The sequence below is a fragment of the Epinephelus moara genome, chromosome 6 (genome assembly GCF_006386435.1).
Source record: "Epinephelus moara isolate mb chromosome 6, YSFRI_EMoa_1.0, whole genome shotgun sequence".
In the NCBI taxonomy this organism is placed as follows: Eukaryota; Metazoa; Chordata; class Actinopteri; order Perciformes; family Serranidae; genus Epinephelus; species Epinephelus moara.
The window spans coordinates 40089712-40100493 of record NC_065511.1 but is presented as its reverse complement, the minus strand read 5'-3'; the positions used below and the strand labels follow the sequence as shown (position 1 = coordinate 40100493).

Below are 10782 nucleotides of genomic sequence, written 5' to 3'. Positions count from 1 at the left end.
CATGTAGCTTTGGATTTTTTTCTTCCTCATTAATAAAACCCTTCATTTAAAAACTGCATTTTGTGTTTACTTGTGTTGTCTTTGACTAATGTTTAAATTTGTTTGATGATCTGAAACATTTAAGTGCGGAAAACATGCAAAAAAGTAAGAAATCAGGAAGGGGGCAAACACTTTTTCACACCACTGTATATCACAGTGCTCTGAGGTTTGTTACAAACTGTAAAGGTATATCACAGTGCTCTGAGGTTTGTTACAAACTGTAAAGCCCTCACTCATCATTGTACTCTTTACGCCAGGGCTGGGTGGCCATCTTTGACTATGCGTAGGCTCAGTCACTGGTATTTGTTTATTTATAAAGCCTTTCTGAGTAAACTATCATCATACATTTGCACTTTGATTGCTCAGAGATCTGACTGTAGTTGTAGTCTGAGATCGCAAGATTTGGTTTTATTGTCTGTCCCACGTGCATGGACTGAATTGGGAAAGAAATCTTTTAAGGTCTCTGCTCCCCTCACTTGGAACAGCCTGCAAGATTGAAACTGAGGGTTTTGGTCCCTATGTCTGGTTTTAAAGGTCTCATAAGTACAATGGTGAATGAATTGGTTGGTACTTGTCGATGCCTGTAGGTATTTAAATCATTTATATCTTAGTGAGTATCTCTTATGTTTGTGTTTTTTATGTCCTTGCTGTTCATTGTTGTGTTGTAATTTTTATGCTGCCGTCTTGGCCAGGTCTCCCTTGAAAAAGAGATCACTGATCTCAGTGGGACTAACCTGGTTAAAAGTGGGTTAAATAAATAAAAAAAAAAAATAAATAAAACCTGGAGCTTGCATAAATGGAGCCTGGGTTTCTTGAAGGTGGCAGTGCTGTTTGGGCTGAGGAAGCCATGTGTAAGGTAAGGTAAAGGAGGTTATTGGGTTGGTGCGGGGAGCAGTGAGAGCTGGCATTAGGGGAGTGTCTCTGGGGCACCAGAGATCACTGTCTAGCCTCCTGGAGGTGTCGTGGGACCAACTAGACAAAACACTGGTGAAAGGACGTTCCCACCTGATGACCCAAAAGACGTGTTAGTTATCACTGCTCACTGGTCTGTATAGTTAAGCCTTGCTATAATAGCTTATCATAGGGCTTAGGAGGTTATTCACTGAGCGCTGATCCTTTTCTAGAGCACAAATTTCCTGTGTTTATTTGAACATGACAGGAAGTATTTTGTCAGAGCAGATGGCATGACATATAGCGTCCCACAGGGGTCCATTTTGGGACCTCTCTTGTTTTATCTCTGTATGATCCCATTCAGCCAAATCATATAAAATAATAAAGTAGCCATGCAGATATACATATCCCTTTCAACAGGTGATTATAGACCTGTAGTCACTGTACTGAGAAAATCAATGATTGGATGCATCAAAATTTTCTCCAACTCAACCGAGATAAGATCGACATAATTGTCTCTGGGCCACAGAAAGAAAGACCGAGTGTCAGCTCTCACCTTAAATCCCCCTCTCTTATAACTAAGAGTCAAGCAAGAAACTTTGGTGGTTAGGCATGCATACCTCCAGTCACCTCTCTGTCAGCCTCACTAAATCTTTGCTACATTTGGGCTCTTATGTCTATTTTACAAGCCTTGGTGGTGCTTTATTTATTTATTTTTTTGGCTGTGAGTCACTCATCAGAATGAGGAAATAACTTCACTTTTACCACTGCCTGCTCCACCCTGTAATTAGTTTTTTTTTAGTTTTTTATTTACTTTACTAATCCCCCTGAGGGGAAATTCAGTGTTTTCACTCTTGCTTGTCAATTACACACAGGTCCGAAAGTGCAACATATATTTGAACTTCACTTTAAGCATTTTAAATAATCTTTTTATCTTTGCACCTCTTGTCTGCATGTTTGCCATTTTTAATGGTGATTTTTGTTTAAAACTGTAAATTATTAAATTATTAATTTTACCTTTCATATATTTTCTCTTTAATCTTTTATTGTGAATCTGTATCCTTATTATGTTCTATAATTTATTGCTCTGAAAAGAACTTTGAATTGCCCTGCAATATGAAATGTGATATATAAATAAAGCTGCCTTGCCTTGAACTGTAATAATTAAACAAGTGTGTGACTACTTTAGACAAAAATGAAACCAGCTCAAGTTTTGCTCAAGCTCGCTGCTGCTTGCAGCAGTGATTTTGCAATTGAGCTGCTTCCGTCTGTTGGCAGAGAAATGTCTTGTATCTGGGAGTGCCACTTGCAGCTTTATTAGTAGTTTTAATTCCTATAAGTAAAAACAAGAATACATGAATCAAACCTGAATATTAAAACAGCATTAAAACAGCTTCTACTCACCTGCAGATGAATCCAAGTGAAAAACCAATGTGAAGTTTCAGACAGAGATTCAACAGTTAGATCTGGAGGAGGAGAACTGAGCTGCTGACTTTTGATTGGCTGAAGCTGCGCACACAGGAAAATGTATGGTCCTCTTCTCTCTCTTATTCTTGTAACCCTCAGGCAGGGGCGATTCTAGGATCAGAGGTTTAGGGCTGCTGAGCACCCAGAGAGCTGCCCGGCCAGGCAAGATAAATTTAACTGTTTTGTACATTTCAACGCAATTTCATTCCCACATTTGTGAAAGAAAAGCACAACACTTTTTGGGAAAGTCTGTGACTAAACCATAAAAAAAAATTGTTACAGTTTTTCCAAATAGTAAACCATGGGTATCCAGATCTCTTAAAATGTTATTGCATAAAAAGAGGAAGGCTTTTAGAGACGGGAACATCTCGGAAATGCATGAACTGACAAAAATCAGGGAAATCAGGGCTGGTAAGAGGAAGTATAAGGGTAAAATTGAAACCCAAATTAGAGTAAATAACGTAGGTGGTGCCTGGGACAGCATGAAAACAATTGTAGGTCTTCAGGATTCTAGTAGGAGAAATGTAGTGCTCAGTGGCTATAAATCTGACTTTCAGTTAGCACAGGATCTTAATGAGTTCTTTGTCAGATTTGAAACACTTGAAGTTGTTTTCTGTCATCCCCTTCATTCAATCCCTCATTCGATGAACATAGTGTAATCAGATGCTTCAAAAGTTGTAAACCTAAAAAAAGCCCAGGTCCAGATAAACTACATAGTCGGTTGCTTTTAGTCTGTGCAGAGCAGCTGGGCTATATTTTTAATTATATTTTTAAATCATCAATTACTCAACAGAAGGTACCATCCTTGTGGAAGCAGTCCACTGTAGTACCTGTTGAAAAATGTAACCAACCCAGAGCTCTCAGTGATTTCAGGCCTGTTGCTTTGACCTCGTTGGTCATGAAGGCATTTGAAAAACTAGTGAAAGCAGAGCTCCTCACTAAGACTGAATGCTGCCTGGACCCTCTCCAATTTGCATATAGAAATGAGAGGGGTGTTCAAGATGCTACTATCAGGGGTGTCGGTGGCTTAGTGGTAGAGCAGGCGCCCCATGTACAAGGCTGTTGCCGCAGCGGCCTGGGTTTGACTCCAGCCTGTGGCCCTTTGCTGCATGTCCTTCCCTCTCTCTCTCCCCCCTTCACACTTAAGCTGTCCTGTCAATTAAAGGCTAAAAAATATCTTTAAAAAAAAAAAAAAAAGATGCTACTATCATCAAACACCTGGAAGGGAGCAAGAACCACGCTAGGCTGCTTTTTGTTGACTTCTCGTCAGCCTTTAACACTATCCAGCCACATATGCTTGTTGAGAAGCTAGTTAGCAACTTTAGCTTAGATCCAAGCTTTGCTGGCTGGGTCCTTGACTTCCTTACAAATAGAACTCAGAGAGTTAAGGTAAATGGTAAATTGTCTGACACACTTACTTCCTCCACTGGCTCGCCCCAAGGTTGTGTACTTTCTCCCCTTTTATATATTTTGTACACAAATGATTGTCGTAGCCGCCATGCCGACAGACATATCGTTAAGTTTGCTGATGATTCAGTTATTGTCAGCCTCCTTGGGGATGATGAAGTCTGTCATGGTCCAGTTGTCAACGATTTTGTTTCATGGTGTGATAATGCTTTTTTACAACTGAATGTCACTAAAACTAAAGACATGCGTATCAATTTTAGGAGATCTCCCACAGCTACACAGTGCAGTGTTGTCAAGGGTGATGCAGTGGCAGTTTGTTAACAACTATAAATATCTGGGCACTCTGATCGATAATAAGCTGAAATTTGACTGCAATACTGAAGTGCTGTGTAAGAAAGGCCAGCAAAGACTGTTTTGTTTGAGAAAACTTGCCAAATTTCAAATTGATAAAACCCTGATGTCTCTGTTCTATAGAGCATTCATTGAATCAGTGTTATCATTTTCTATTGTTTGCTGGTATGGTAACCTGGGAATCAAAGAGAAAAATGCCCTTGACAAAATTGCAAAGGTGGCTAGTAAGATCGTGGGAGTGCAGTTCAACAATCTCAATCAAATTTTTAACTCGCAGGTGCTAAACAAAGCTACATGTATTCGCTGCCAGAACGACCATCCCCTTAACACAGAGTATAAGATGTTGCCTTCTGGTCTGCGCCTGTGTGTTCCTACAGCTACAAGGAACAGGTATAAAAACTCCTTCATCCCGGTCTCTATTCGAGCCCTGAATTATGTCAGCAGAAGGAAGAAGTCACTGTTAGGTATGTGGACGTGGGAGCACACACATACAGAAGATAATAGACCAGACATGGTATTTTACCTTTATTTTTATTTTTGTTTTAAGAATAGGGATAGGAGGTGATGTCATTTTGGATGACAGCATTGATTGAATATGTCATTGTCGTGGCTTGTCTACTCATTGTGTAGTCATATATGAACTCCTATACATATATATATATATATATACACATTCTTTTTTTATTTTTTATTTTTTTGCATTTTTTTGTCTGTTGCATGTTCTATGTGTGGTTTTGTCATTTCTATGCCTACTGCAACCCAAATTGCCCATCCGGGACAATAATAAAGTGAACTTGAACTTGAAAAAAAAAATAAAAAAATTAACAGTGACCTACGATTAAATGCAGCAAAAATGAGGACTGGTAATGATAATAATGTGTTGGTATTGAGTGGTAGAAGAAATGTGCCACATATCCTGGTTTAGGCCAGGTACTTACACCACTACTGCATATCACCCACTCTGGAAGGCAGCGCATTGCTCTGTGCAGATAGAGCGCTCAGAGCCCGAGTCAGGGAAAGGTGGGAGGGATGGGGTGGGTCAAACCATTTTTGAGGCAGGGGGGTGGGGGTTGCTCTATTTTTGTTGTTAAAATATTACGTTTCAACCAAGTACTGTATGGTTTTGACACTTTTCTAGCTTGTTAAAAGGACATACAGTAAAAAAATCTCTCAAATTTTAGGGGTGCTGGGTTTCAATTTAGGGGTGCAAAAAAAGGGCTAGGAACGCCTATGCCCTCAGGGTTGGCCCCTATAATGACCTGACTTGGTTTTCTGGTTTGTTTAGTTTCGGATAACCAATGAATGCTTCAGACATACTTATATATTTATAGTATTTCCTTTTTATACACATGCTCCTAATTACTCTATTATACTTTTATGTATTTTATATTCTTTGTTATGCACCAATGCACCAAGCCAAATTCCTTGTATGTGAAAACCTACTTGGCAATAAAACCGATTCTGATTCTGAGATGTTTGCTCATCTGTGGTCATTGCTCAGATGTGTCGTTTTATAACTACTTTATTACTGCAGGTTAACAGTTCACCACCAGTGTGAATTAGGACATCAGCTTCCACTGAGAGATCAGTAATAGTTGTTCTGCGATCAGTCCAATTATTTATCATCTCTGTCTCAGTAGGAGGAATATTTATTTAACATCATCCCTCATTTCTCTCTCCACTGATTGAATCAGGAATGGTTCCAAACCTTTGTTTGTAAATGTCTCCATTTGATCAGGAATATCCTGTCAGACAGGTGAGATCTGATGTCACAGTAAGATAAGATAATGTCCGTGTTTCCCGGATCAAGAAAAATAATAATAAGACGAAAAATAAGTATGAGGAATAACAAGTGTGTTCCTGTATGTGCTGTGCACATCAGGCACACAAATAAAATGAATCATCATGGCTATCATCACTCAGAAACACGTCCACCCTCCAAACCTGCGACTTTCAGATATCAGGCAACTGACAGGTGTAATTGAGCTCAGCTAGAACCTCATCAAGCGACACTCCACCCACTACTCTACATAAAGGCATTGCCACATCACACGTGTGAGATACCATGGCTGCTTTACAGCATATTCTCGCTGCTAACCAACAGCGTTGCCGTGTGCGAAGCCAAACCATATATGTAAATGCATTCGTGTATCAGCACTTCAGCCCACTCGATGTGCTGTCAGACCGGGCTGTCCAAATGAAGTACCGGCTGCCCCGTGCTGAGATATAACGCCTCATCAACTAGTGTCTCCACACATCCGGAGGGCAACCCGATGCAATTTCGCTCCTGTTAAGAGCTTCTTAAAGAGCGATCTTAAGAGCGATCCTAAGAAGGGCATTAAGAAGGCATCTGGGAAACACTCGTATCTTAGCGACCCTTCTTACCAAAGACGTTCTTAACTGTGCTCTTAAGTCTTAAGATTGCTCTTAACTGGGAAACGCGACCAATATCTTACTGTTCGTGATCATGGATATTTAGTCAAGTCAAGTCAAATTTATTTATAAAGCACATTTAAAAACAACCCAAGTTGACCAAAAGTGCTGCACAGTTAAAAATGAATAAAAGAGATACAAGTGAAGTAAAATAATAAACTGAACAAAAACAGCAACCAACATAGATCAAGGCACAAATAAACACATAGGAAAAATCAGGAGGACTCAAAAGCTTTAGAAAAAAGGAATGTTTTTAGCCTTGATTTAAAAGAGTCGATGGAGGGGGCAAGTCTGACAGAGGGGGGGTGCTGTTCCAGAGTCTGGGGACTGCGACCACAAAGGCACGGTCATCCCTGAGTTTAGAATAAGTGCGTGGAACAACTAAAAGCCCTAGGTTAGCCGACCTGAGGGGTCTGGAGGTGGAGTATGGGGTTAAAAGTTCTGTCATGTAGGAAGGGGCCACTCCATTCAGGGCTTTGTATGTGAATAAAAGAAGTTTAAAATCAATACGGTACTGCACTGGCAGCCAGTAGAGAGAGGCTAGAACAGGGGTGATGTGGTCTCTCTTTCGGGTACCTGTCAAAAGTCTGGCTGCAACGTTTTGTACTACTTGTAGAGAGAGAGAGAGATGACTGATTAATTCCAGTGTAAAGAGAGTTGCAGTAGTCCAAGCGGGTGGAAATGAAAGTATGGATGACTTTTTCTAGGTCCTTGAAACTGAGGAATGGTTTGATTTTTGTGATGGTGCGAAGTTGGAAAAAACTGGCTGTGACTACTGAGTTGACCTGTTTATCAAACTTGAGTGCAGAATCGAAAATGACACCGAGGTTTTTGACGTGAGGTTTGATAAGAGTGGGCAGGTTACCAAGTACTGTTGGATATCAGGTTAATGTTGTCAGAGGGGCCAAAGAGAATAATTTCGGATTTAGCTTCATTTAGTTGAAGGAAGTTTACTGCCATCCAGGACTTTATTTCATTGATGCAGTTGAAGATATTGGTGAGTTTGGATTGGTCGTTTGGTTTGAGGGGAAGATAGAGCTGGGTGTCATCAGCATAGCAGTGGAAAGAGATGTCATATTTTTGAATGATTTGACCGAGGGGAAGCATGTAGATGGAGAAAAGAATGGGACCTAGGATTGAACCTTGTGGGACCCCGCAGGAGAGAGTAGCTGGGGGAGAGGAGATTGTGCCTGTGTTTACAGAGAAGGTTCTGTTGTTGAGGTAGGATGTGAACCAGTTCAGAGCAGTGCCATTAATTCCAGTGCCATCTATTAATATATTATGGTCTACTGTATCGAATGCAGCACTGAGGTCGAGGAGAATGATGATGGTCAAGGAGGATGAGGATGGCACAGTTAGCACACATAAAAAACAAAGGTCGCCCATCAGCCCTCATCAACAAGATAAGACAGTGACAAATCTGAGTTGAGGGGGAGTAAATGTACATCATGCAGGTGCAAAGCAATCAAAAGCAGTGTACGTGAAGAACACATAGCATTCATAGGAAGAACACAAAAAACACTACAAACCAGCAAAGCAGAACACAGGAGCTCCATCTGGTTCCAAGATCAGCGTAACGTAGCGTAGATGTCTGAATAGAGTATGAAATCAAACATTTTCTCTAGAATAAATAATGGTGGTTATCATGATGACTCTCCCTGCATATATATGTATTTATGTTTCTTAGACCCTGACACATTTTATTTTTATTCTTCTATATTTATATTTTTCTCCCACTGGGATCTTTTTCCTGATTGGAATTTGACATAACTAATTACTTAGAAGGGTGTTTTAGACTCAGTTTCTGAACATGTATTTAAGATTTCGAAATTTTCTATTGTCGATTGTTTTACCACCCTGAGTGGCTTAGATCACTGGTTCCCAATGGGGGTTCTGACCCCCACCAGGGGCCACTAAAGCTTCACAGGGCGTCAGAACAACCAAAAAGCTGATAGAACAAAGGCCAAGCATCGGGGAGAAAAAATCCCACCAAATTTATATAAAAAGAAGCCTATTAAGATTAATTGTTAAAATAAAAAAAATAAATAAATAAAAAAAAAACATAATACAGATAGAGAATTGTATGAAAAGTTCTGAAAAATATCATCTCTGATGCAATATTCTAATGTTTCCTGCAACTTCCTGCAGTTATTGTGTCCACTGTTTGGGTTAACTGTCCAGTTTATCAGTTGCTCTTTACTGTTATTGTTATGCATTAAAGATCATATGAAATATCCATAAAATATGTCACTTAGTCAGGTGTCCCTTAAAGAAATTGTGTAGGGACCACTGCCTTAGATGGTTAACCACACCTGCCATCACAGAGCTTGTTAGTCTATTACTGCGCACCATGTATGAAATGAAGTGTGGTTTCAACTTTTCAAATATATCAAGTAGGATCCAAACCTTCTGTGGCATGGAGTGAGTGTGCAGGCGATACTTCCTTTCCTTCATGAAATGATAATGTAACATGACCCTACAGTGTGGTTTCATCTTCCAGGACCACTGAGGTTAAAGTGAAAAGTGTTTTGCTCACCAGTTTAGCGACCAGAACACAAGTATCCTCATGACTGCCAGTGAAGTGGGCATTCAGGAAATCTACCAACCGATTTGGTTTCCTGTAGTTAAACAACTTATCAACATATCCTGTTGATGTAAGTTCTCAAAACGGACACTGTTAGGAACAGCCATCTCCAGACACCTCTCTGTTAGCTCCTCTAAATTTGTGCTAAATTTATGCTCTTATGTCTATGTTGCAAGTGTTAGTGGTGCTTTTTGTGGTTGGTGTTGGATGGTGGTGGCACGTGGCTGTGAGTCACTCATCAGGATGAGGAAATCAGCTCACCAGTCTGTAAACTCCAATTCGCTCACTCAGCTCAATTGTTTTTTTGGAAACAGCTTGCACTCAAAACTTTTAGTTTAGTACAATACAGTAACATAAAAGTTCTGAGTCCATCAGACACAAAACAAATGTGTCACATGACCCTTATCTGACAGGAATTGTATGTCAATTTAACATTTCACTGTTGTTTGAACATTTAATTCTACATCATATGAACAAAAAAAACATTGAGTACGTTTTGGTATTCATAGGTCAAAGCTCAAGGTCACTGCAACCTTGTCTGTCTCATTCTCGTGAATGTGATATGATTGGAATGCCTCAGAGCATGTGAGCGGAGCGGAGCGGGGAGCGGAAGGATTTTGTGTTGAGCAAGGAGCGGCTATTGTTTTTAAAAGGTGGAGCGGAGCCTTATCTCTCGNGAAGATTACAGGTTAGGGTAGTACGACGCAGTTTTTTTGAGCGGAGTGGTGAGCAAGTGGAGCGGGATAAAATTTATGATGGAGTGGACCAGAGTGGAGCGAAGAATGCGCAGAACCAAGCAGAGCGGACGAGTGGCGCAAAGTGACAGGTCTGCGAGTGAGGAGTGGAAATTTTCACCCGCTCCGCTCCGCTCCGCTCACATGCNGATAAAATTTATGATGGAGTGGACCAGAGTGGAGCGAAGAATGCGCAGAACCAAGCAGAGCGGACGAGTGACGCAAAGTGACAGGTCTGCGAGTGAGGAGTGGAAATTTTCACCCGCTCCGCTCCGCTCACATGCTCTGGAATGCCTTGTGGGAATTTCTTTAAATTTGACACAAGCCTCCACTTGGACTGAAGAATAAACTGATTAGAATGTTGTGATCAAAGGTCAAGGTCAGTGTGACCTCACAAAATTTTCCTTTGCCATAACTCAAGAATTCATATGCTAATTCTGACAGAACTTTACACAAATGTCTCATAGAATAAAATAATTAAGTAATAACATTTTATATCCAAAAGTTCAAAGGTCAGCTTCACTGTGACATCATAATGTTCTGCATAAAACACTTACTGACCATTATTCATATCTCAGGAACAGAGGGGGAGACATTTGGTCAGATACTGAAATGCTGACACTCATCTTGGGTGTCTACCTTGAAACTGTGCTGATTGTATAGATCTTCTTTTCTCAATTAACAATGGAATTTCTCCATAATCTGAAATATAGTACCATGTAGTGATAATATATATAGAGCATATTACTGGCAGTATTGATGACAGCCAATCACTGTGAAGTAAGGCAAGGCAAGGCAAGGCAATTTTATTTATATAGCACCATTCATACACAAGGCAATTCAATGTGCTTTACAAGAGAAATACATTAAAATAAA

At 40.2% G+C, this 10782-nt stretch overlaps 1 protein-coding gene across 3 annotated transcripts in view; it reads right to left on the bottom strand.

The window, feature by feature from the left end:
• Positions 1-10782, bottom strand: part of LOC126391427 (methyltransferase-like protein 27) — a 37963-nt gene that overhangs the window by 8497 nt on the left and 18684 nt on the right. Inside the window, exon 1 of one of the 3 annotated variants that reach the window (XM_050046193.1) lies at positions 2335-2491. The exons of 1 other annotated variant lie outside the window; for it this stretch is intronic. The gene's annotated coding sequence lies outside the window, so the exon portion shown is untranslated. Of the gene's footprint in view, positions 1-2334; positions 2492-10782 lie in introns of those variants that run through there. One more of the 3 variants, XM_050046191.1, reaches the window with a different exon arrangement.